This window comes from Eublepharis macularius, chromosome 7 (genome assembly GCF_028583425.1).
Source record: "Eublepharis macularius isolate TG4126 chromosome 7, MPM_Emac_v1.0, whole genome shotgun sequence".
NCBI classification, from domain to species: Eukaryota; Metazoa; Chordata; class Lepidosauria; order Squamata; family Eublepharidae; genus Eublepharis; species Eublepharis macularius.
In genome coordinates this window covers 39,506,894-39,534,057 of record NC_072796.1, presented here as the reverse complement: position 1 = coordinate 39,534,057, position 27,164 = coordinate 39,506,894, and positions in this window count along the sequence as shown.

Here is a 27,164-nt window from a genome sequence, read left to right as displayed (position 1 = left end):
ATGTATTCTGTATAGTCTTGGAAACAACTCAGAGGCTCCGGTTGGTGCAGAATGCTGCAGCTCAATTATTATCAGGAACTAGGTGGAGCATGCTTGTCACTCCCATTCTGCAGTCACTCCATTGGCTTCCCATCACTTAGTAAGCTCAATTCAAGGTTTTGGCTATCACATACAAAGCCCTTCATGGCCTTAGGCCTGCCTTTCTATAGGACCTCCTCTCTCCCTATGTCCCATCACAGCATGTTCGCTTATCTGAACAGAACCTTCTGCAAATACCACCCTGCAAAAGTGGGAAATCAACAGCTGTCTATACACGTGTTCTCTGCCGTAACCCTACTTAATAGAGTGGCTTGCCTGAAGAGGTCAGGAAAGTTTCCACTCTCCTGGCTTTCTGCTAACTATCAAAAATTAATTACTCAAGAGGGCTTTTTTACACAGGTAATAGGGCTGTGCCGTAAAGAAATGGTTCCAAGAGATGCATCGGTAAAGGGATAGGGATTGTAGACTATATTACTGCGTACTGTCTGTTGTGGGAGGAAAGGCAGCATGGTATAACTCAATCTTGTCAGATCTTAGAAGTTAAGCAGAGTCAGTACTTGGATAGGTACCACCAAGGAAGACTCTGCAGAGGAAGGCCATGGCAAACCATCTCTGCTTCTCACTTGCCTTGAAAGCCCCTTGCTGGGTTTGCCATAAGTCAGTTGTGACTTGATGGCACACAGATGCCTACTGTCTGTTGCTGCAAGTATACTCCTTTTGGGTAGTTTCTGCATTGTTTAATATGTTGCATTAAATTGCTTATGTTTTCTGTCAGTATTGTTACAACTCTGTGTTAGATTTCTGCTGGTTTTCAAATTTCTGCACTCTAAATAGTGTAAATAAATAAATATTACCATATAAACCACTCATAATTAGAGGGTTGTTAAACTCACCATCAACAGACTAACATTCAGTCGCAGATAAAACGCAGTTGGTTACGTCTGACCACTTGTTACTCAAGTTCTCCTAAAGAGGAGGCCAGATGCAGAGCCAGGAGCAGTCACCCAGTTACAAAAGATAAGGCAGACAGGAGGATTGTGTAACTCGTAATGAAGACCTCATTTTGACCTCTGAAACATCTCACCAGTTGGAGGAGCAAAGTATACAGAGCACCTGGCAAGCAGTTGGTAGAAGCAAAATAAAAATTAATCTGAATAATAGTTATCGGCCAACATTTTGGCTTCCTGTAGTGAAAATTAGTGACAATGGCTTGTGATTCCTGGCAAAAGTCCCTGTCTGTGCATCTTTGCTACTGCTGCTGTTTTTCTAAGGTCTCAAACTGGCAAAGCAAGAGACACAGCAAGGTTCCCTTTTTATCATTTTATTTTCACTGCCAGAGGATGTGTGCGAAATTTTTGATGCATTCCACCATCTCTCAGAGCATGTTTCTCCAATGTTGCCCTCCTGGAATGAAGGAGACACCTTGCCCCAGGGGACACCCGCAGCTCTTGAATGACAGGCATCTGGGCTGTGATTAATCGGCCAGACGTCATTGGCAGGTGGAAAGAATTTGAGCAAAAACATCAACACGTTTGTGTTCTGCACTGGTTAAAAGCACAACAGTGCCAAACCTCCTTTTTCAGCTTCTCTGCAGTGCTGTGGCTGAGCTGCAGAGCTAAAGCTTATTTGTCAAGGCCCCCCCCCAAAAAAAAACCCTGACAGGCACCAATTCAGTCAAGGCAAATGCCAGTTCATGCAGATAGACAATGGCTGCCTCTTTCTGAAAACAGTCAGATTCTCAGACATCCTCATTTTGTTTATTCAAGCACTGTCAAAACCTATGGAGGGAACAACCTTGGACCTATAGAGTCTTCTTATCTACTTGCTGAGAATTTGAGCTTTGCTTGGTAAAGCAAGTTTCTAGCTCTCATGATTTCAGAAGTTCTAAACGGTTATATTCTCAGGGTTGGAAATAAGGGGACAGGTGAAAAGGAAATCCATGAATTATCAGGGTCAATGTCAAACTTCCCATGCCACCCTAAGCAGAACTACATCCTGCTAAGCTATGGACTTCTTCAGCAGACTTAGAAGGGTTTAGAACTGTTGTTAGTTCTTTGCGTTACACATTTGATGCCCTCTGCTTCTGAATAAACTCCTAACAGAATAGCTGCAATGCGACTACAGCAAGAAGCGCTGGAGGAAACAGACATGGAAACAATGTTCCTGGGGCCAAAAAAAAATCTACAAAACAATCCCAGGTGATTGGTGAGGGGGCAGCTCCTTATGCAGGTATCAAACACTTGGCAATTAAGTTGTCTTCACAACCTGGTTTAAATTCTTTTTCCTCAGATGAGCAGTTCATGCACATGCTCCCCCTTCTGCTAAAGATCCTTCTGTCTTTTCTCTGGTATATGAGAAGAGCCTCCAGCCTTCATACAGCTAGTGAAGGGGACAGCAGCAGCTGTGATTAAAGAGGAACAAGGAAATTTCTCCTATGACCCCTCCATTGCCATTGTGTGTTTTTGAAAGGGCTGGTTTCCTTTTCGTAGCATCTGCCATTTATCTTGCAATCCAATATTCTCACGCTTTAAATGATCCAGAGGAGTTAGCCGTGTTAGTCTGTAGTAGCAAAATGACAGAGTCCAGTAGCACCTTAAGTCTAACCAACTTTACTGCAGCATAAGCTTTCGAGAACCACAGATCTCTTTGTCAGATGCAACTCTTTAAATGGTCATTAACTAACTACATAAGTCTAGTTCTTATAGCGGAGCGTCCTTTATTCGGAGTCACTCTCTCAATGCACCTAGCCTCTCACACTGCTTACTCCGGGCAGCAGCAACTTCCCAAGATCTCCAAAAGAAGAGGAGACCAGGCTGAGATCCTTTTAAAAGGAGAATGCGAGGGGTTGTACTCTTCCACTGGTCTGTGGCTCATGGTTTTTTCAGGAGGTTACATACCATCATTGGCAAGTTAACATTGACCTCCCTCACCTTCATAACCACTTGCCTGTCTTCCTGACATTTGTACTGCAACCTGAAACCGTACATATAATTAGCAAATAATACCAACATTTCAGAAGTTTCAACAGAGTATAAGCATTCCTAGGCTGTAGCTGCTTCCCTTTCCTAAGGCGTCTTCAGTATACACTGGAACCTTATGCTCTGTTAAAGCTAGCTACTTCTCAAGGGTACTCCTTGACTCAGAGTATAAACATTTACTATTAAGGTTTCTGGACAGATCTTTAACAGTAACATGCAGCCAAGCAGGTAACTAGGATTATGCCCTCTTACACAAAATAGATTAAAGGACTGGTGTGACTCAGTGACAGGCCACTTGCTTTGCATGCATAAGATCCCAGGATCTCCAGCACTTGCAGTTATAATGATCAGGTAAGAGGTATGCAAAAGTCCCCTACCCTGAAGAGCCACTGCCAGTCTTGAGTAGAAATATGGACCTTGATCAACCAGTGGCTTGATAAGGCACATTTATCAGCGTCATTTAATTTTATTTATTTACTTTGAACATTTATATCCCACCATTCTGCTTAGTCGGGGCTATTAAGGCAGCTAACAACTAAAGCAGCATAATTAAAATTAAGTACCAAGGCTAACCTCAGAGGAGGGGATACCCAAAACAGGGTCTCAGAAGATGAGCATTGTAGTCAGGTAAGTTTGGACAGGGACAGGTAATCCTTAAGGTATACAGGTCCCAAACCATATAGGGCTTTAAAACATAGGGAGAGACAAGAGAGAACACCTTTAGAGTTCAGCCATGGCTCAGCATTAGAGCATCTGCTTTGCATGCTGAATGTTATATCCCTGGCATCTCAAGTTGGAAGTTGTACAACATCTCAAGCAGGGCTTTTTTTGAGGGAGAACACTCCGGAACGGTGTTCCGGCAGCTCTAGAATCTGTCCACATGATTCCTTCCTCCTTCGGCCCCATGGTCTCAGCAGAGGAAGCTAAGCTGCTTTGAGTTCATTCTGCTTTCTTGAGTGAATGTGTGTGTGTGTGTGTGTGAGAGAGAGAGAGAGAGAACAGATGCAGCTCGGGTCTGGCGCAGGCTCTGCAGAGGAGGCTAAGCAGCTTTGAGTTCATTCTGCTTTCTTTTCATTCCTCTGTGAGTGAGAGAGAGAGAGAGAGAGAGAGAGAGCAAGCGAGCTGGGGCCCAGTGCAGACTCTGCAGAGGAGGCTAAGAAGCTTTGAGTTCATTCTGCTTTTTTTTTCATTCTTCTGTGAGAGAGAAAAGAAAGACTCCTCTGCAGAGCCCGTGCTGGGCCCTAGCTCTCTCTCTCTCTCTCTGTCTCTCTCTCTCTCTCTCACTCACTCACAGAGGAATGAAAAGAAAGCAGAATGAATTCAAAGCTGCTTAACCTCCTCTGCAGAGCCCGAGCCAGGCCTGAGCTGCATCTGTTCTCTCTCTCTCTCTCTTTCTCTTTCTCACATTCACTCAAGAAAGCAGAATGAACTCAAAGCAGCTTAACCTCCCCTGCAGAGCCCGCGGGGCCGAAGGAGGAAGGAATCATGTGGGCAGATTCTAGAGCTGCCGGAACGCTGTTCTGGAATGTTCTCCCTCAAAAAAAAAAAGCCCTGGTTGTAGGTAATATGAAAGACCTCATTAGACCCTGGAGAGTTGCTGCCGGTCAGAGTAGACCATACTGACTTTATGGACCAATGATCTGGCTCAGTGTAAGGCAGCTTCATGTGTTCAACAGTGCCATCCGTATGCTGGCTCATTTTTCAGCAGCTGCATCTATCTCCAGTCATCCGTGTGTGGAAGACTAATTTTAGCAGTGCTTACCATACAGATTCACTGTTCAGAATTCCATCTCCATAGTCATTGGACTACTGGATGCTAGGGACAAGGAAGATAGAGTCGGCACCTCATTTTCCCCCTGGTTGGGAACTTCTCTAGAGCTTGTAGCTTAGATGGATTTTGGACGTGTTGCAATCCAGTTTGTTAGTCATAGAAATAGGGAGCTGAGATTGAAAAGCCGTCTCAAGTGAATGCATGATTGAGTAGAAATTTGAATGAGCTACTCAATTTACCATTGGTTTGGGGCAAGGTTTTTTTTCCACCTAACGTTGAGAGAGAGAGAGAGAGAGAGAGAGAGAGAGATGATGGCTGGAAGACTGAGATTGTTACCATCCGGAAAATCCTTGAAAGCCTCATACAGGATGGCTTTATCAGAAGTCTCTCCTCTCTTGTTTAGCCAGTACCATGGTTACAAGCCTCGCTAAACTGATGATATTCGCACGCAGGAAACGACGCCAAGAAAACAGGATTTGCATGGCTCCGGCTATGCTGCCCCAAGAATTCCAGGAAGTGATTATACTTTATGAAACGTCTGTGCTCCAGTAGATTGTCTATAGCTTTTAAGGTCAAACTGTATCACGCTGCGTTTCAAATGCCCTTTGTGTAACGAAGAATGTTTATGAACCAGAGTACAAGCTGTATTGTTTTTGCTGCAATTCAGCCTGAAGGTGCTATGTTGGAGCCTGTCTTACAGGATGGCATGAAGAATCTATCATGGGCCTTTTGGCATGAGCTTGGGCTCCTTTCAAAGGACCAGTGTCCATCACCTCACTGGAGCGGTATCTCTGCATGAAGAAAGTCACGGAGTCAGCCACGCAATGTGAGGCTGGGCTGAGAGTGCAAACGTACCGTATGTGCCCCCCTCCTGTTTGTATCCTCCACTTCCTGAAGCAGTCCTGCAGCAGAGCATGGCAAAGTTTTTGCCCCAGTGATTTCCATTTCTTTCAGCTTGAAAGAAAAAAATGGGGTGGGGGTGTGGATTTTTACTCTCTCATAATACAATGGCAGCAACGTTCTTGTTGTCAAGGAAAAGCTGAGGAGTAGCCGCATAGTCAGGGTTTTCCCTGGGTGGAAGCTGAAATATTTGGACAACAGGAAGAGAGAGGGTTGATGCCAATGTGGTCTATGAAATTAAAAACCAGCAAGGGGTCCCTTTGGACCTCTAGATCAATTGCCCACAAATGTTTCTAATGTCTGGTGTGCCTTTCCTGATGTGCAAGTCAATGAGTGCATCGTGTGGGCGGGTGGGTGTAGATGTGTGAGTGTGGGTGTGTACAGTCCCACTTTGGTGCTTCTCCCAGATATAGCAGCACCCATAGCCATGTTCACTTAGGGGTTTGTAAACTTTTAAATGGCCCTCATTCACTCTGCTGATGGACTTGATTCCCTGCTAAACCAGTGAAATTTTGTCTGTTTTTAGTTATTTAAATTCCTTCCGTGCTATGTGATTTTGATGGCAGAAATGAAAATGCCAGGACTTTTGAAAGGGGCTCATTGGGGCAAAAAGGGAGGGGATCTAATGAAAAGACGCTTCCCCTCTCACATTTAACCATCCATTTTCTTTAAAAGGGCAGTATAGTCATTGGAGCAGGACTGATTGCTGGAAGACTACATTCAAATCCCCACTCTGCCATGGAAGCCTGCTGGGTAACCTCGGGGCAGTCACACTGTCTCAGCCAGGGCTTTTTTTCAGCTGGAACGCGGTGGAATGGAGTTCTGGCACCTCTTGAAAATGGTCACATGGCTGGTAGCCCTGCCCCCTTATCTCCAGACAGAGGGGGAATCAGGGGGCAGGGCCACCAGCCATGTGACCATTTTCACCGAGGGCTATTTAAACTTTTAAAAACTCCCCCCTTGTTCCAGCTTATCCAAAGTGATGTCATTGTGCGGTCCTGGGAGTGTGTCCTGGGAGATGAAAGGGGGAACTTATGTAATCCGCTATGGCTCACCAATATAGTAGAAGAGCAGTGTATATAGACATCTAAATGAATAAGCATTGCTATCCCGAGACAAAGCTATGTGTAAGCTCTATGCAAAACTTGCCATGGAACAATATGTGAAAGATGAGTGGAAATCTGGTTCTTCTTATAGCATTTCCATTCAAACGATGGGTTGTCACACTATAAAGGCTGGGATCCTGTTGCAGGCAAACCTAAGTAAGTCTTTTGATCACCATTTATGCCTTCTATAGAGCAGCTCCACCCTAATCCTTACAACAGCATAGGATGGAGTTGGCTCCTGGAACTACAGCTCAGCAGAAGGTCAACTTATACAGGCTGCAATTTTTTTGCAATGCAGCTGATGAATATTCTTGTTCTTTGCATGAAGGAGCCAAGTAGTGAAACAACTTATTTGAAAAAACAATGGATCAAAGGGGGTTAATGTTCTGAATGGGCTTTCCCAAGATGAGTGGGATTCAAAGAATCTTTTTGTCACTATGCCCCTGGCAAAGATCTGGTTAATGGGTCTCTCTGATCAACAGGATACAGACTTTATTATTCAGTTGGCACTTATTCTGCCATGGTTGAAGTTCCTTTGAGAATTTTTTTTAAATTGGAGAATTATGAAGCTGCTCTAATTTCATTGTATACTGGGTAACACTTTGTCAGACAATAAGAATTTTTAAAAATCTGTTATGAAATAAGATTTTGTGCATGCAGAACATGATATACCAACTTCCTCTGACATCCTATGTTCCCTTGTTTAGTATAATTTTTTTTTTTAAATGGCAAATCCACAGCTGTATATTTTGGGGAGCATTGTTAGGCCAACCAAAGACAATAAACCCTGATGTTCAATCCAGTGCATTGTGGTTGCACCTTCTGCACATGAAGACACCTGACTTTGGCTCAGAAAGCTTATGACACAATAAATGTTTTGAGTACTGTACATGGATTGGATCTAGCCAGTTTTTCTGCTGGTAAATAGGGAAAGGGGGCTTCCCTTTGATGATGCTGGAAATCATGGGACCCAAATGGACAAAAGCCATTGGGGACAGAGACGGTAGTAAGGAGGGGAATGGAGCAACACTGAACAAAAAAGCTGGCTGGATTCAACTCTTTGTTCGTTTGGCTTCATCAGACTAATACGACTGTCTGGAATTCATACACGGAACAAAACCCTGTTCTGTTTAGGGGAAGTCATTTATTTCTTCATCAGTTATGAAATCAGATGATGTGTACGCAGAGCATGAGAGGCTAAAAGGTTTCCCTGGCATGAAAGGTATACTGGATTTGTGACATACCGCAATGGCTGTGCGTGCCTCCTGTATCCCCACTCATCCCCAATGCTCAGGGCTGATTTGTTCATTACATAACCACGGGGGCTTTCTATTGGTTGTGCACTGGAAGTTCCATGTTCAGAACTTAATTCCCAAGTGCATACAAACCAGTTTGGATTGGGACCACAGTGCATCAGAGAAGGGGGCTTACAACCCCCTCCCCACTGCCAAGCCATCTTCCTGACCTGGAATGGCCTTGGTGGGGCCCTGTTTGCTCCGGTGAGGGGGGGGGGACTTACATGTGCTAATAACTGCATGTAAGTTTCCACAATGGAGCAAATAGACTCCCTGAGATGGTATCAGGTCAGGAAAATAGTATGGGCGGGAAGGTTCAACCCCATCCCCCTGTGCACCATGGGCACGATTCACATTGACCTGACACGTGCCTGAGGAGCATGGAATCCCCCAGACACATCTAACTGAAAGCCTTTGTCGACATCTTAATGTATGAACCAGCCCATCAGTTAAGGAATATGGTTGGCTGAATGGAGCAGGGAGGGCTCCACCATGCTATGTAGCCATGTATGAGCTTCCCATTTGCCATAATGGCCTGACATGCCTGTGGATGAAGTCCCTGCATATGTGCCACAGGGAACGGGTGGAAAACAGTGCTCAGCTAGGGAACTTCCCTCTGTGTGCAGAAGCTGAACCCACAGTGGACTGGACTGAGCCATAATCTCCTATGTTGCACAGTATTGTATTTTGACTAAAATCAAAACATGAGCTGCAAACACATTAGTTTGTTTTCTGTCTCAGTAACACTATGCTTAGTAGACTGGAAAGAGATATATTTATTTCCTCTGAGCAGCATGCAGAATATGCACTGAGTACTTTTTCTTATGTATTGGTAAGTTTGTCACACCCAAATTAATATTTCTGACTAAAAAAAAAATTATTTCTAATTTTCCTGTCCCCCATCCCGTTCTTCCACAAAAAAAAAAAAGAATTCATCATCTTGAACACAAATTTTTCTTCTTTTAAACAGAAAGCTAAAAATTCAGGTAAGGAGTTCAAAATATTTACTAGGTGATAAATGTATTGGCTTGGATCCCATGTATAATTTCCATAGACAGAAAGATTTCTCTCTCTGGAAGTGCAACCTCCCCCCCTTCCTCTCTCCCAGTGTATTTAAAATCTTCCCATGCTGCTCCTAGGGGATGAGTGACCCACAGAAATAGCTTGGGGGAGAATCAGAATACTGCTATTCAATGAGGGAGTCAGTGTAAAGTGTCCCCACTTCACAGAGGGAAATCAGGGCTTTTATTCAGCAGGAACGTGGTGGAACGGAGTTCTGGCACCTCTTGAAAATGGTCACATGGCTGATGGCTCCGCCCCCTGATCTCCAGACAGGGTAGTTTAGATTGCCCTCTGTGCCGCTGGAGTGGAGATCAGGGGGCGGGGCCACCGGCCATGTGACCATTTTTGCCAAGGGCGGTTTAAACTTTAAAAAACTCCCTCCTTGTTCCAGCTGACCCAAAGTGATGTCATTGTGCGGTCCTGAGTTCCACCACTGAGTTCCACCACCTCTTTTCCCAGAAAAAAATCCCTGAGGGAAATTATAGGTGGGATTCAGCATGGGACATTTACGCTTATACTGTGGCTTTGTGTGCCCCAGTTTAATCTAAAATCAGAATGAAGCTGTGCAGGAGTGGAGTACAAAGACCTGCAGTCAGAGATTGCTGAATATTCAGGGCATAACACTCTGACATAGTTAATCCTGCACTGTTATTCCACCTCTGAAATGGCTTCACATACAGTACTTTATGATACTTTGTTTTGGAACAGAAGAGATCTGTGCCACCTTAAAGACAGACAAGCTATATATTACTTCTGGCAGAATTATGTATTATTTCTAGTTCTGTGCTTTGTTTTTTTGTATGTTTCTGTTCTTTACAGCTACAAAGAAATCTCGAGTGAAAGTGTCACAGAAATACATATGTTTATTTTCACCTGCATATGTGTCACTCAATGAATGTCCATTTGCCAAATGTGGGGCGTTTGTAAGGTAGAAGCAGGAAGGATAGGTTCTTAACCTTTTCCACACACATCTATCACAATGCACAATTCTCCTCAATGTGCATGCGAATGCGTGTACGTATGCATGCTCGTGCATCCTTGGCTGACCTTTCTTCACCCTTCAGAAGCTTCACTGTTCCCTCTGCTTCACATTTTTTACTGTAACTGCCCCTCATATATTTATCATAGTGTGTAATTCTGCTATTATTGTGGCAGTTTGCCTATGAATTCTCACGTTATAAAAATAGTTAGTCTTCAAGGTACCACCAGACTCCTGTATTAAACCATATATTTGTCTGACTTCCTGTTATTTTGTCATGGCCCTTGACATCTGCATTCAATCTATTTTTCATTGCTTCATCTACGCACCTTATACGAAGTCTGTTCATGTTTCTCTTTGGATAAACAGCAGTCAAATAGCTTGTAAATCTATTCATAGCTGTTTGCTGTCAGTCATGGTGGGTGACTGTTCACGTTATCTCCTGTGAATTAATTTTTGTGACGTTATGCACAGTCATGACAAATGCTCTCTCCCCATAAGAGAGCATGAGAAATGTCTGGTGAGTTGTAAACATCGTCAGCAACACAATAATTGTGTAAGTATTTTTGAATGTTAAACCCTCTGACCAGACTAGCAGTACTGATGACGCAAGGCCTTTGTAATTTCTCCTGAGCCTGAAAACTGGGCTGCCTATTTTAGGTCACTTCTGGGGTACAGATCCATGGTCCAAGGGAACCTCACCAGATGGGTCATAAGAACATATAGAGCTGCAGTTGTTTTTGTTGTCTTTGGAAAGGACCTGCTGCTAGTATGCTCGCATGGGGAGCAAGGCTACCAACCTCGCTGATAAAGGGAGCTTTGACTCTCAGAAGCTTATACTCTGAAAACCGTGTTCATATTTAAGATGCTACTGGGCTTGACTCTGGCCCAGCCCCTCTCTTTTTGCATGCATGCTGGGAAGAGCAGCAAAATGGTGAGCAGAGGTTACACAGAGAGCTATCCTGAGCAGGTATACTCAGAAGGAAGCCCCATGGGGCTTAATTCCAGAAATGTATTCTAGCAGTGGGTGATATTTTTATTTTTTACTTTTATTTTACTCTTATTTTACTTTATTTCTACCCCACTTTTGACCCAACGTGGCTGACATAATTCTCCTCTCATCCGTATTCCCACAACAAACCTGTGAGGTATATTAGGCTGAGCATGTGTTTCTGGCTCAAGGTCACCTCGTGAGCTTCCATGGCCAAGTAGGGAATCAAATCTGGGTTGCCCAGATTCTAGTCTGACATGCCACTACATCATACTGGCTGCATCTGAATATGGCTAGAGTACAGTAGCTAACAATTGTCCACAGCAGGATTGGCTTGTCCACACAGGATAGTCCAGGACTTCTTTGCCTCCTCCATCTCACTGCTGCCCCAACTCCTTCCTGAAATGTGGCTTCTGGGGGACAGGCAACCTCAGAAACAGCATATGAGGTGAACAGGAGGAGGGCCCTGCCCTCGGTGGTCGAAGCTAGCCCAGTCTTGTCGCATCTCAGAACCGAAGCAGGGTTGGTCCTGGTTAGTACTTTGGTGGAAGACCACTAAGGAAATCTAGGGTCACTACTAGAGGTGTACACCTGAAAAATATTCAGGTTTCCAGCTTCAGGTTTACCCGAAGCAGGAAAACAATTCGGGATAACCTGATTCCTGAACCAGCAAGCTGCTTGGGGATTTGGGTGTTTAAATGCTTCAGTATGCTCTGTAAAGATTCGGGAATCTTTACAGAGCACACTGAAGCTCAAAGCAGCACTTTTCTTGCTGTTTGCAAATGGTAAGAAAAGTGTTGCTTTCAAATGCCTGCTGCTTTACAGCTGATGGGAGGGGAATCCCCCTCCTGTCAACTGAAAAAAGCAGAAGGCATTTAAAAGGCTTTTTTTCAGCTGATGAGAGGGGAATCCCTTCCCATCAGCTGTAAAGCGGTTGGCATTTTGAAAGCAACACTTTTCTTGCTGCTTGCAAGCAGCAAGAAAAGTGTTGCTCTGTGCCTGAAAGTTCCTGAAGCGATACAAATCACTTCGGGAAGCTTTGCTTTGGGATTCCCGAATCAGCTCAGCAATGCTGGGGCTGATTCAGGAACTCCTGAATCTTTCTAAATCGGCCAATTAGAGTTAAAAACCCGAATTGGAAACCCAAAGCACACACCCCTAGTCACTACACAGAGGTAGGCAATGGCAAGCCACTTGTGAACATTGCTTACTTAGAAAATCTTACGAGGTCACCATAATTTGCCTGTGACCTTACAGTACTTTACACATACCCTGGGAAGAGGAACTGAAAATTGCCTCTCTTTTGTGTGTACAGACAAGGGACCTAAGCTGCCATACCTTCCCGTGGTTTGTTCCTTCCAGAGTTTTTCTCTCTGGGCAAGCTGGACATTGTCTGATTTTGGAAGCTAAGCAGGGTTGGCCTTGGTTAGTAATTTGATGGGAGACCTCCAACAAAGACCAGGGTTGCAGAGCCAGGCAATGGCAAACCACCTCTCTTACAGTCTCTTTGCACAAGACATCTTGTACAGAGACACTCAGGTGACTTACTCTTTGTGTTGTCTTATACTCAAGTGCACTCTGTCTCCCTAGAAGTGCATGTGTATCCACAATGGTATCTTTCACTTGATCCCACTCATGTAAGATGTCTTACGTAGAGAGAAAGACTTGTAGGGTGCAACCCTAAGGTCGCTTTCCTGGGAGTAAGCCCCATTGAATAAGATGGAACTTACTTCTGAGTCTACTTGCTTAGGATTGCTCCCTTAGTCTCTGACCATGAAAAGCCCACCAGGGATTGCCATAAGTCAGCTAGGACTAGATGGTACTCTCCGCTGCCACCATATCCCAGTTTACACTCCTATTCTGAACACCCTTTTATATACAGAACCCTACTTTTGTTGTTCCACAGAATGTGTAAATGGAATTTTTCAGGATGACATTTCTATAGAGAAAATTGGGTTGTAGTTAACAGAACTGGCCAGGAGGCCAATAAAAGTTAATTGTACTTTTATTGTATGTATTACCTTGTTCGATCTGCATTGATTTTTGATGTTCAAGAGGGCAACTTTATCCTTTTTTTGGACTGCATTGTCTTCACTTCTTCAGGTCATCATTTTAGTAATGCAATTTGTAAGGAGAGCATTTTCATATAAAAAGCAGGGTTGTTGTTCATTGCACCATTTGCTGTTAGGTATTATTCTGTTTGTACAACATTGATTTTGAATTTTTGTTATCTGGTTGCTGCATTGTTCACAGTATGTCTTACACTGTTTTCTTAACTCCATTGTTTATGCGAATTTTGTAACCCACTTTGAGTGTCAGGAAGGAAGATTATAAATACATTAAATAATTTTAAAATCCCACTATGTCCACCTTCAAGAGAGAAAGACTTCCTCCAAAGAAGAATGACTTTTGCTGATGGAGATATGCTTTCTCTGATGAAGAGAAGTCTATCTTTATTGAAGGAAATGTTTCCCCATTGGAAGGGAATCACAGGGCCAGGCCAAACCCAATGTGTGTTCCATAGCCTGATTTTTAGGTGTCAAATATTTCTGTTTGACTCTGAACTGCATGTGAGCATTTTCATTGCCTAAAAAAATGGGAATACTGTCGTTGGCAAGAAAGATCTCTTGGGTAAAGGGTAAAATTCTTGAAAGTTTCCTCTCAACTGAATGGTTTAAACAGTGAAGTGGAAATTAATTAGAGCAAGCATTTGTTTATTTGTTTACTTCATTTATGCCCTGATTTGCTTCCCATTAGGGCCCCAAAGGGGCATTCTCCTCTCCTCCATAAAAAAAAAATAGAGCAGCTTAAAGTAAATAGCATTGATAACTGACTTAACAAGACCAAATGGATTTAAAACAAAAGTGTGTGTGTGGGGGGGGGGGACGATCAGGTATATCTCTCAAGAGAGTAATGATATAGTTTGCATATAGGGTACTCTGCTAAGAATTTAATAACAGATTCTCATAGCAGCGGTTTGAAAATAAAAATATTCCCAACACAGCAGGAGTGAAAGTGGTTTTTTTTTCTTCAGATGGAAAGTTTACTCAGCAGCTTTAAAAAGTGTGTGTGTGTGTGGGGGGGCTAAATGCAAATTGTGCCTAAAATAGGCATTTAGATAACATTTTTGATGTAGCGTACACTAAGAGAGGAAGGGCCTTTTGTATATTTTTACTCAAAGAGCACAGTAAGTTTGAAATGGAACTGGAGCTTAAAATACTACCACCCTCCTCTACACTCACTGGATTAGAGAGAAAAGCCATGAAGTGTGCAGTGTTGACAGACCGCCAGTGACTAGAATTGCACGGTCTCTTCACATGCTTTTCTTCCTCTTCAAAGAACTCTGCCTATAGATCTCCTAATGGCATATGATTCACCACTGCTCTAAAGAATGTCTTCACATTTGGATGGCAGGTTCCTTATTGTTTCACTCCGCTTGGGGCCCCTTGATTCCTGTTGTTTCTCCGATGTGCGTTCTCGGAGGGTGATAACAATGTAATTTGTAGCATGTTTGCCCGCCTCATCCCTTTCTGTTTGCCCTTATCTGTTGTTATACTCTTAAATAATGCAGAGGGAAAATATGGAAAATATTGAATGGGTTGGCATAGTTTAAATGTGAAAATGCAAGGGCAGAGAAATACTAGCTGTGTGTGACGTATCCAATACTGGATACAGGTCTGGTGTATTGCCTGAGCTCCTAACCAGGGTTACATGATCAGAAGCATCTCATTGGCTCATGTGCATGTTGCTGCTTCTCCCTTCCTTGTCCAGAGCTGCCCACGGTGCAATATTATGCCCATACCGTTCAAATCATGGGCTTCAATCCAGCAGAATTTTTCTCAGGGTAGAAGAATCTCTGTCTGTATAGCACAATTTTCTCACCTCCCACAGCAGCCCTAAATACCTCCTGAAAATGCTGTTTGGAGGGGGGTAACTCCCCCCCAACCAGGAACAGTATTGAGGGCCATTTTGGGCTAGAGCAGGAGCGAGGAGGCAAGAATGTCACTCTCTGTCTTCACATTCAGATGGAGATCCTCCTCTAAATCCAAGCTCTAATGTGCAGACAGCTTCTCCCTATGATTGCCTAACTGTGGCTAGGATTGCAATAAATAAATAAATGCCATAACATGTGCAATGCTATGATTTGAAAATTAAAGGGAAGGGGGAATTGGCAAGGTGTACACAAGTTCATGGGCTTCTCCTGATCTCCAGACCAGGCTCATGATTTTCAGTGCGATCCTAAGCGGAGTTACGCCATCCTAAACCCACTGAAATCAATGAGCTTAGACTGGAGTAACTCTGCTTAGGATTGCACTGTAAGGGCTGTATTGTGGCTTAAGTATTCAGGGGATGTAATGCAGAACATTGGCCAGCAGGGGACAACCACACGCTTCCTTTCAGTTTATCGGACAAAGAAATGATGTGCAGTCATCCCTCTTGCTTATGTTTAGATGCTTAACAGTGAAATCCTAAACAGAGTTACTCCAGTCTAAGCCCAGGGCTTAGACTGGAGTAACTCTGCTCAGAATTTCACTTTAAGTCTTCCTTGGTGTTTTTTTTTTTTTAACTTGGTTGCTTTAAAGATTTTCTCTCTCTTCTGGCCCTGTCCTAAGCCTCAAGGGACCTGCCAACGCATGCGATTGCGACTCCTGTGCATCCACACAAAGCACACGGCACCACTCCCATGGCATTGTTTTTCTGGCACAGCAATCTGATACACCTGGTCAAACGTGAAAGCTCCCATTTGCAGCAGCGGGATTTCTATTGTCATACATACAGCAGCATCCAAGTCTCTGGTGGTTTGTCGTCATAAAAACAGGCAGATCTGATGTTTGATAGTGAGGGGGGAGAAACAGAGGAAGGAAATGGGAGAGAAAGAAAAGATAAGAGTTGCAAGGGATTAGTGAGAGTAAAAGCAGTTATAGATATGTCCTGGGTTGCATCTGAAGAAGAGGATTAAAGGGTTAAGCCAACGGCTTCAAGAAAAGGTGTTTTGAGAAAAGAGGTGGGAAACCTACCTAAGCATGAGCCCAGACCTGCTAGAAGGAGAGGGTGTGAAGATCTGCAGTTTAAGGGAATCTCTTTCCATCTGTCACTATTTAATATCTTTAACTAGTGTTACAGGGCACTAGATGACAGCAGCATCAGAGTCTCTCCGTGCAGTAATATAGAAAGGGCCTGAAAAAAATCTCATTCAATACACACATTGGGTCCAGTTTGGAATAGATAGTTATTTCCTAGGGGGGAAAACATGGGTTTTCAGTTATGTTGCTGCATTTTTGAATTTTGGCCATAGCTGATTGCAGGGGTGGGGGGGGGGGGTGAGAGAGTTTTACAGACTTGAGGGGAAAAGAATTGCGCCATTGTTAAGGAACACAACACATGGCTGGCTGCTTTTGCATGGTGGTGGTGGGGGGGTGATCTTTGTGGGCTGGACCTTCAGGAGGGCCCTGGAGATCTCCCAGAACTACAACTTATCTCCAGACTAGAGAGCAGTTGCCCTGAAGAAAATGGCTGCTTTGGAGGGTAGACTCTATGGCATTATACTCCGCTGAGGTCCCTTCCTCTCTCCAAACCCCTCTCTCTCCAGGCTCCCACCCCCAAATCTTCAGGAGTTTCTCCACTCAGAGTTGGAAATCCTAGCCTAAATGGGATCTTGCCACTGTTAAGCCTCGAAACAATTTTAGGACTCAGCAGACCTCATAGCGAGACATTTTTGATGTAAGCAATGCTAGAGGCTCTAATAAATAGAATTAAAACCCATTTTAGTTGATCTTTCATTTTTTCTCCCTGTGTTTTATTTGCTCTTCATCACTGTACTAAATATTAGATGCACAGAACTAATCCAAAAGGAAATGTCAGTTTTTACTTTGACTTTCTTGTGAGGCTCAGATGGGTTGCCAGCACCAAGTTGGGAAATTCCTGGAGATCTGGGGGGGTGAAACCTGGAGAAACCTGGAGAAAGTGGGGTTTGGGGAGGGAAAGGACCTTGGCATGGCATAATTCCATAGAGTCCACCCCCAAAAGTAGCCATTTTCTCCAGGTGAACTCTCTGTGGCCTGGAGACCAGTTGTAATTCCGGAAGATCTCCAGCCACTACCTGGAGGCTGGCAACCCTAGATGTCAACAACTGTAACATATCAAAGTGTAAATGGTTATCTGTTTGGAGCCATATCAGGAGTGATCAAATAATACTTTTCTCAGTCTTCCACTTTAAGGTATATACAAGAGACCCTGACCACAAATATTCTGGGAGAAATTTATTTGAAACAGGAGTATTTACCTTTACATTCTGCATCTGCAGATTTGAGAATTATGTTGGTGGGTGTAAAAATGTGTCAATTTTGTGTTCATTTAGCTGCTGCGGTTTCCACCAAAGAATTCCAGGATTTATTTGATGAGAATGTCTGGACATTCTGTGCTAATCTCAAGCTTTCCCAGGGTCCCACGAAAAAGGCAAATGACTGCTTAATAAGGGCCGCTTTGCAACTTCATTCAACATCGTTTTATTTACATTATTCATAGTCTGCCTTTCTCACCACTGCTCATGGTAGTGATTGTGTAGCCATTCTGTGTGGATCTCTAACATGTGGTTATTTGTTCAAATATTTCTGTTCTCTCTTCTTTCCCTGTTGGTTGTATTGGTCTGTTCCTTCCTTCTTTTATTCTGTCAATCATACTCTTTCAGAGTCACTCCTAAGGTTTAACCCTTTCATGGTTTCACATGCTCTTCTTTCTTTCCCTATCTCGTTTCAGGGGATCTGCAGAGGGAAACTGTCTTCCTACACTTCAAACAAAATTCTGGTAGGTAAAGCATATACAATTTAAAAAATGTGAACACCCAGTCCCTCCCGCACATCCTGTCCAAGAGATGGCTCCTTGAGGAGAAGCAGATAGCGGATGGTATTTCAACTACAGTTTTTTTTTTAAAAAAATCACACAAATCTTTACTACGCACATATGAGAAGATCCACAGATTAGGCTGAACGTCTATAGTTTAAATTTAGTTTACAGACATGCAGTATGAGGCATTGTACCCTAGCTAGAATAAGGGCAAGAGAGAGTAATTTTGCAATTTCTTTATTTTGATATTGAAATCTCCCTGCTTCAGTTTTACTTCTCTTGTACACATCAATCCTGTAGCTATTTTTCCTGCTGTTTTCTGTGCCCTTATGCTGTCTTTTCCCATTGTTTAAACCATGTTGATGTTATTGTTGCATCCATTACCTATAATGGCCTATCATGTAAAATAATGTGAAAGAATGATTTTTCTGCAGTTATAGGGGAAACAGATGATAACATACCAAGAAGAAACTTTAAAAGTGCATATTTGTGCAACTCTACTTGCCTTCTCTTCTCCAAGACCTTGAAGCATGGAGATATAGAAACAGAGCTGGAAGTACCCCAAAGGTAATTTTGTCAAACCACTGCACAATGCAGGAAATTCACAGCTCTCTCCCCCCCCCCCTTACTCTCAGTGACCTCTGCTCTATGCCCAGGTAAAGATAAAGCACCGAGTCATTACTGACCCATGGGGGACATTGCATCATGATGTTTTCTTGGCAGACTTTTTGTTACAGGGTGGTTTGCCATTGCCTTCCCCAGTCATCTACACTTTACCCCCAGGAAACTGGGAACTCATTTTACCGACCTCGCAAGGCTGAGTCAACCTTGAGCTGGCTACTTGTACCCGGCTTCCGCCAGGATCGAAATAAGGTCGTGAGCAGAGCTTGGGCTGCAGTACTGCAACTTACCACTCTGTGCCATGGGCTCTATGCCCAAAGGAAGGCACCCCCCCCCCCCCAAAAAAAACCCCTTCAGGATCCCCAGCTAATCTGGCCTGGAGGAGAATTCCTTCCTGATCCCAAAGTGGAGAGCAGCATTACCCAGGGCGTATAAGAACATGCCACGGGACTACCTAAATTCATATTGAGCCATAAAATCATCAATGCTGTCAGGTGGCCATCAAGCCTCTTCTTAAATACCTCCAGGAAGGAGAGTCCTCCATCACCTAAGGAAGGCTTTTTCACTGAGGGACAGCGCTGTCAAGAAGTTCTTCTTAATGTTTAGCCAAAACCTCTTTTGCTTTAATTTAATCTGTTGTTTCCAGTCTGACCCTCTGGGGTAACAGAAATAGAGCCCTTTACATCTCTTGCTGCTGTGACTGCTACCCACCTGATCATTGCCCCATCCCATCATCTACCCTCTTCATTCACTTACTGCTCCAAGCAGGTCTCCAGATGGGAAGCACTATGACACAGCAACTGAAGGAAAGCTGAGAGCTGGGAGAAAATGCAGAGAAACAGCTGTGGTATATTGTCCCCAGAGTGGGACTGGTCCTTTCACTTACTGCAAGATTCCCAATGGACTTCTGCTCCAGACGGTTGCTGGCTGCATGAAGCAAGCTGATCCGAGTCCCACTGGTGCTGATAGTTCTGCAGAAGCCACATGACAATGTCCCGGCCTGCACCACCGGCACTCAGCTCTGCTTGCTCATGGGCTGCAGTAAAGTCCCCGTGGCCCTCTGATTGCCTCTCACTAGACTGGAAAATTTAAAATTTTGTATCCAAGTTAAGAAGTGGTAATCATATATTTTTTTACATGATCCTTTTAATTTAATTTAATTTAATTTATTATATTTATATTCCGCCCTCCCCGCTTTCGCAGGCTCAGGGCGGATAACAAATACAAACATGTTTAAAAACATTTAAAAACATTAAATAATACATTTAAAAAACATTTTAAAACATTAAATATAACAATTCATGCTGCATAGTGGTTCATATATGCTTCTGTGTTTGCATAGGAGTGATGGTTTAACCCCCCCTTCACGGGGTGGGGCGGGCACTGCCCGGCGTTAGCCATATGCCTGGCGGAATAGCTCTGTCTTACAGGCCCGGCGAAATGCAAGCAAATCTTGCCGGGCCCTTGTCTCGCAAGACAGAGCATTCCACCAGGTCGGGGCCAGGACTGAAAAGGCCCTGGCCCTGGTCGAGGCCAGGCGGGCCTCCCTAGGGCCAGGGACACTTAAAAGATGTTTTCCGCCAGAGCGGAGAGTCCTCCGGGGCTCATATGGTGAGAGACGGTCCCTCAGATACGTCGGTCCCAGTCCGCGTAGGGCTTTGTAGGTTAACACCAAAACCTTGAACCTGATTCGGTACTCCACTGGCAGCCAATGCAGCTGGCGTAGCACCGGTGTAATATGCTCCCACACCGGTGCTCCAGCAATGACCCGCGCTGCTGCATTCTGTACCAGCTGTAACCGCCGGATCAGGCCCATGGGAAGCCCAGCGTAGAGCGCGTTACAGTAATCCAACCTAGAGGTGACCATTGCTTGGACCACTGTAGTCATGTCACGGGGAGACAAATAAGGGGCAAGCTGCCTGGCCTGCCGAAGATAATAAAAGGAAGACCTGGCAACTGCAGTGATCTGGTCCTCCATCTTCAAGGAGGAATCCAGAATCACCCCCAGGCTCCTAACCCTCGGGGCCAGTGTAAGTGCTGCCCCATCAAGTGTAGGAAGCCGAGGTCCCAAAGCCATCTCCCCACGACCCACATACAGGACCTCCGTCTTCGTGGGATTCAATTTCAGCCGACTTTGTCTCAACCAACCAGCCACAGCCTCAAAAGCACGCTCCAGGGCATCAGGGGCCGATCCAGGCTGCCCGTCCAACAACAGATAAAGCTGGGTGTCATCCGCGTATTGGTGACACCCAAGCCCGAAACTCCGCACCAGCTGGGCAAGGGGGCGCATATAGATATTAAATAATAATGGAGAGAGTATCGCTCCCTGTGGCACACCACAAACCAGTGGCCTACGAGATGACACCCTCTCCCCGAGCGCCACCCTCTGTCCCCGATCATGGAGAAAGGAGACCAGCCACTGCAGTGCTGTCCCCTGAATCCCCACATCGGCAAGGCGGTGGGTCAAAAGCTCATGATCGACCGTATCAAACGCTGCTGACAGATCCAGCAAAATCAGCAGTGCTGATCCGCCCTGATCCAGATGTCTGCGGAGATCGTCTGTGAGGGCGACCAACAATGTCTCGACCCCATGTCCCGGGCGGAAACCAGACTGGAAGGGGTCTAGGGCTGAGGTCTCCTTCAGGAAATTCTGCAGTTGCTTCTCTGCCGCCCGCTCAATCACCTTCCCCAAAAACGGAAGGTTGGAAACTGGTCGGTAATTGAGCAGGTCAGCAGGATCTAATGATGATTTCTTCAGAAGAGGCCGTACCACAGCTTCCTTCAGCGCCTTGGGAAAAACCCCAGAGCTCAAGGACAGGTTTATAATCGCCTCCAAGGAATCCCGAAGCCCCTCAACACTGGCTTTCACCAGCCATGACGGGCACGGGTCCAAGGGGCACGTGGTAGGCCGTACCACATGCAGAATCCTGTCCACCTCTTCCCCGAAAAGAGGGCTGAAATGATCTAATATGGGTCCCGAAGACGGCCAAGGGGCCTCTAGTTCATTTACTGTATCAACTGTGGCTGGTAAGTCGCGGCGGAGAAGCAAGATCTTATCAGTAAAAAAGCTCGCAAAAGCCTCACAGCTTATCTCCAAATTCAACTTTTGATGGTCTCCACCTGATTGGGAGACCAATGAACGGACCACATTAAATAATTTAGCTGGGCGAGAGCTAGCTGATGCGATGGAAGCTGCATAATACTCTTTCTTCACAGCTTTCACTGCCATCTCATAGGACTTCATAAACAGCCTATAAGATGTTCTTGCTTCCTCGTCCCGAGATCGCCGCCACACGCGTTCAAGTCGTCTTAGCTCCCGTTTCTGTTGCCGCAGCTCCTCTGTATACCAAGGAGCCCGGCGATTCCGGCAGCGAAGAGGACGACGGGGGGCGATTTCATCGATGGCCTCAGAGAGCCGGACTTGCCAGCCCTACACTAGCTCATCTAATGAACCACCGTGGAGCATTGGTTCCCGCAGAGCATTCTGGAACCCAATTGGGTCCATAAGTCTCCGCGGGCGAGCATAAATTTGCTCACCGCCCTTGCAGGAGGGGGGTGGCACGCCCAGCCGGGCCTTCACAACCGCGTGGTCTGACCATGGCACCAACTCTACTTTATCCAGAACCACATCCAATCCCATCCCGAAGATCAGATCTAGCGTGTGTCCTGCTTCATGTGTGGGTGCCGATACAAATTGGGAGAGTCCCAGTGTTGCCATGGCTAACACCAGGTCCGTGGCCTGTATCGAGGTGGCATCATCTACATGGGCATTGAAATCCCCCAGCACCATCAACCTGGGGTACTCCAAGGCCCACCCAGCAACCACCTCTAGCAGGCGCGGTAAGGCGTCTGCTGGTGCGCTGGGCGGTCGGTACACCAAGCAGACAGCCAAACTCTTGGAGTTGTGGTGGTGATCCTTTTGTTCACCAGGCACAATCAAGTCAGCGTTTAAAAAGTATCCCACTGATTTCACTTGGGAGAGTAAAGCACATGCTTCCATTAATGCCAGGGGTTTTTTTGGGGGTTCGTTTTGTTTTAATATTGGCCAGGGCTTTTTTTCTGGGAAAAGAGGTGGTGGAACTTAGTGGGTTGCCCTCGGAGAAAATGGTCACACGGCTGGTGGCCCCGCCCCCTGATCTCCAGACAGAGGGGAGTTTAGATTGCCCTCAGGAGGGCAATCTCAACTCCCTTCTGTCTGGAGATCAGGGGGCGGGGCCACCAGCCATGTGACCATTTTCAAGAGGTTCCGGAACTTCGTTCCACCACATTCCAGCTGAAAAAAAGCCCTGATATTGGCACAAGATATCATACACATTATGGATTCCAGAAGGATAGCTGTGTAAGACAACACCAGCAGAGCAGACCCATAGATTTATCGTGGCATTGGCTTTTATTGACTTGATTCCACTTTGTCAGATATGGACCGAATTGACAAGGATGTATGAGGCTCTAGTTCACAAAAGCTTGGGCTATAGTAAATCTGCTATACTTTACGATGTCACAGTACAAATCCTGCTGCTTCGCTACTTAAAGTTTGATTGATACATTGCAATAGATTGGTACCTTTTTTATTCCTTTTCTTCTATCTTCCTCTTTTGGTTTTACAATCTTATTTTGTATGGTTTTGTCAGCATGCATTTTTAAAAACAACTTTTAAACGTATTTTTAAATGACATGGGAGTTAAGCTTGTTGAATGGTTGGAGCAGACTCATTTATTAGCAATGTAAATAATTGCTTTAGGATATTTTCACAGCTGACATTAAAATTGCCTTTGTGTCTCTCTCATGTTGTATATGAAGTCCAAACCCCGTTGATGGAAAGCAGAGCACAGCCAGTTGTAAATTGGATCCTCATTCTATACAGTGTAGTTTTTAGATTTAAATTCTAGACAGGCAAAAGGCATTTTTAGAGCCCTCTGTGGTATCACCTTTCCATCTAGACGTTAGTTCTCTTAACTAAAAATGTTATCTTTATTCAGTAAGTATACTTTTAAATTTTGACAAAAGGTTGGCCTAAATTCTTTTTATGCCTAATAACTCCCTCTCCCTAACTATAGTCTCCCCCGCTCCTTGCAAGATTTGCTTGCGCTGTTATCAGGGAAAATAAAGGAATGTTATCACAGTTCCTTCAACTATTTGTTATGCAACTATTAAGCCGTTTTACAACTTACCAAGCCTGTGAATTACCTGATGTTCCCACCAGGCAAGTCAATAGCTTTGTAAAAACAAATAATTTTTGCAACCAGCCATTTGAGCTATTGGTACAAAAAGACCGCATGATGTTTCAGACATAACAAGACTGCACAAAGGCCAAGACATTACAGCATCCTCCCAAATTCCATAACTTCTTAGATCTCAGAAGATAGGTCTCATAAGAAATAAGAAGGGGAAAAATATTTCATGAGGGTTCATATACAGGGCCACCAAGATGTTGCCCAGGGCAAAATCCCTCCTCCAAGATACTTATGTACATGCAATATGAGCATAATGGGGTGAATCCAGCACGGCATTTCCACTTGTGCTAGAGCTCTTGTGCAAGTGGGAATGCAAGAAAAAGACCGCAATAGCCACTGGCACTAAGTCAGACTTATTGGATCCCTGCTTGCTAGGGTTGCCAGGCAGTAGCAATGGGTAGGATCCAGGGAGGCAGAGGCATGAAGTGCACCATCAGGTGAAGGCATAACATCACTTCTGGGGAAAACTCAGAAGTGAGGTCATGCCTCTCTAGGAATCTCTATAGTAAACTGACTTCACTTCTGGGTATTTGATAGAATCAATGTTGTGTCACCACCCAAGGGTGATTTTTTAACATTATTATTCTCCCGCCAGTCACAGGAGTGGCAGTGGGGAAAGGATGGGGGCTCACCCACCCTGGTGGGAAATGTCAAGTCTGCCATTTGGGTTTCCACTTGTGCAAGAAGTCATGCAATCAATTTTTATAATATATAGGAAAGAAAGCACTAGGTGTTGTGCAAGATCTTGCACAAGCAGAACTGTTCTTAGTCTGTTTATATTTCCACTTGTATATTGCTGGATCCCAGCCAATGTATGCATTATGTAGCATAGTATGTAGTATTTAATAATGTTAAATTCACTAATAACCATTAATGCTAATTAACTAGATAGGCATACTTTCTATTTGACTCTGTATTGTCCTGAAGGGCAAACTCGGAATGGGCACAACCTTGTCCGATAACTGATGTTAGGCAATAGAAAGACGGCCTATAAATAACATAAATAAAATAGCTAAATAAATCTGTAGGAAGCCCTCAACCTTGTTGGGCCCTGAGGAACTTCCCTCTCTTGCTTCCCCCTGCTGCCTTGCTCATATAATTGCAGTTCAGCCTCAGGATTTTGGAGGCCATCTTGTAAGGCACTCTCAGTTGTTATCCTTGGCCCAGCAGGGACCAGATATGCAAACCAAGAATTCTCTCAAACTGACTCAGTCAGAACCTCTTGGTTGTTAAATGCCAGGTGAAAATGGTAGCACTGTAGAGGCGGTGGGCCCTTCGCTCAAGCGCCAGCAAATGATATGGAACAGAAAGACATGCCAAGCCAAAGAGTCACTAGAGCTTTGAGCAACGTCTGCTCCCAGTTTCCTTTGCACCATTCCAGGGGACGTACACAGTGAGAGACCCAAGAGTAAGGAAACACAGGCTCCTCCTCGGCTTTTCCCAGGTATGTTTTTCATCAGCTCAGTAGCAGATGGTTAGCCATTGGATGTGCACCTGATCATTTTCATGCTAGTATGAATTTTGCAATTCTTTGTATTGATTGGCAAAACACAATGACAGACCAATCCAATTTCTGTTGTCCTGATGACCCTCGGGGAGTGGTTGTGACTCAGTGGTTGAGCATCTGGTTGTAGGGTTGCCAGGTCCCCTTGGCCTCCTGGCGGCAGGGGGGATTCCAGCACTCACTTTACTTGTCCTCTCCACGCATGCACATAGCGCCCAGGCAATGATGTCATTTTCAGGAGTGATGTCATCACACAGGACTGGTAGTGCATGTACGCTTTGCAGTGGCCAGTTTGAGCCCCAACCAGGCCCAATTCATGCCCCTACCCCCCACCCCCGAGCATGCCCAGGAGATCTGTACCTCTGCCTCTCCCTCCCCACTGGTTAGGGAGCAGGGACCCACCACCCCCACCAAGGGAACAGCAACCCTATTGGGTTGGCATGCAGAAGGTCCCAGGTTCAATCCCCAGAATGCCCTGTTAAAAGGACCAGGCAGTAGTTGATATGAAAGACCTCAGCCTGAGACCCCGGAGAGCTGCTGCCAGTCAGAGTAGACAGTACTGACCTTGATGAACCAGTGGTTTGATTCAATATAAGGCAGCTTCATGGTTTCACTTAGAATGCCCTAAATGTTTGTGGCCTAGCTCCAATTCTGCCCTCCTCCAGTGCTTGATGCCACCAGTCTTTCCTCTCCTTCTTTTTACTCTGTAAAGCATCAGCCCCATACACTTCCATTGTGTTTATTTCAATACATACTTTCTCGCTGTGTGTACACCGAATACATACTTTCTCACTGAATTTATACCTAGTGCCACAGCTTGCAGCCCGTTGTATCTATTTTGCTGGAAAAATACAGAACAGTTTCATGTTGACATGGAAGCAGCTACAGTGGATGCAGGAGCTGTTTGTGTATATCTACATTCCAAGCTTTCAGGGAAATGCGTGCACTCCAGCAAGAGGCACAGTTTGCAAAGTTTTCATGTGCCAGTCAGTCTTTATTATGGCCTACGAGCCCTACAGAAACAGAACAAATAATATTAATTCATTAGTTACCTAAAATTATATCTCTGTATGCCTTGAGTGGGATGACCCAGGCTCGCCAGATCTCATTAGATCTCAGAAGTTAAGCATGGAGACCACCAAGGAAGTCCAGGGTCATTATGCAGAGGCAGGCAATGGCAAACCACCTCTGAACATCTCTTGTCTTGAAAATGCTATGGGTTGGCCCTAAGTTGGCTGTGACTTTATGGCATTTTCCACTGCCACGTGTCTCTATACATATATCCTTCATCCTAGTACACCAGACAATGAAAAGGGTTGGAAGTTATCAAAGAGAATTGTACGCTACAGATTATCTCAGCCTGAATTTTTACAGCATAGGACAGAAATTTAGCTACCTATATAGTAATTCTTTGATGAATGCTAGCCAGTAAAATTTTAAGAGTCTTCTACCCAGAAGACAGTTTTTTTTATCAGCGAAAAAAGGTTTCAGTAAATCCAGGCATGCCTGAATATAAAATCTACCATGAAATAATACATGAGCCAGTTTTTGCATGGAAGATGCATGAGCTCTTCCTTTGCATCCCTTCTTGAGAAAACAGGAATCAATCACATATCCTATGTCACTGCTTCCACATTGCATAAGAGGCAACCCACAGCTACCACGAATGCATACATCTCTCAGTTCCATTACAGAAGATGGAAAACTGGACACTATTCCAGTATTACATTCATGCTGAACACATAAGGCTGAGACTATTAGTCTATCAAGACCACTATTTACTGTGATTGGCAGCAGCTCTCCAGGGTCTTAGGCAGAGGTCTTTCCCATCATCTACTACC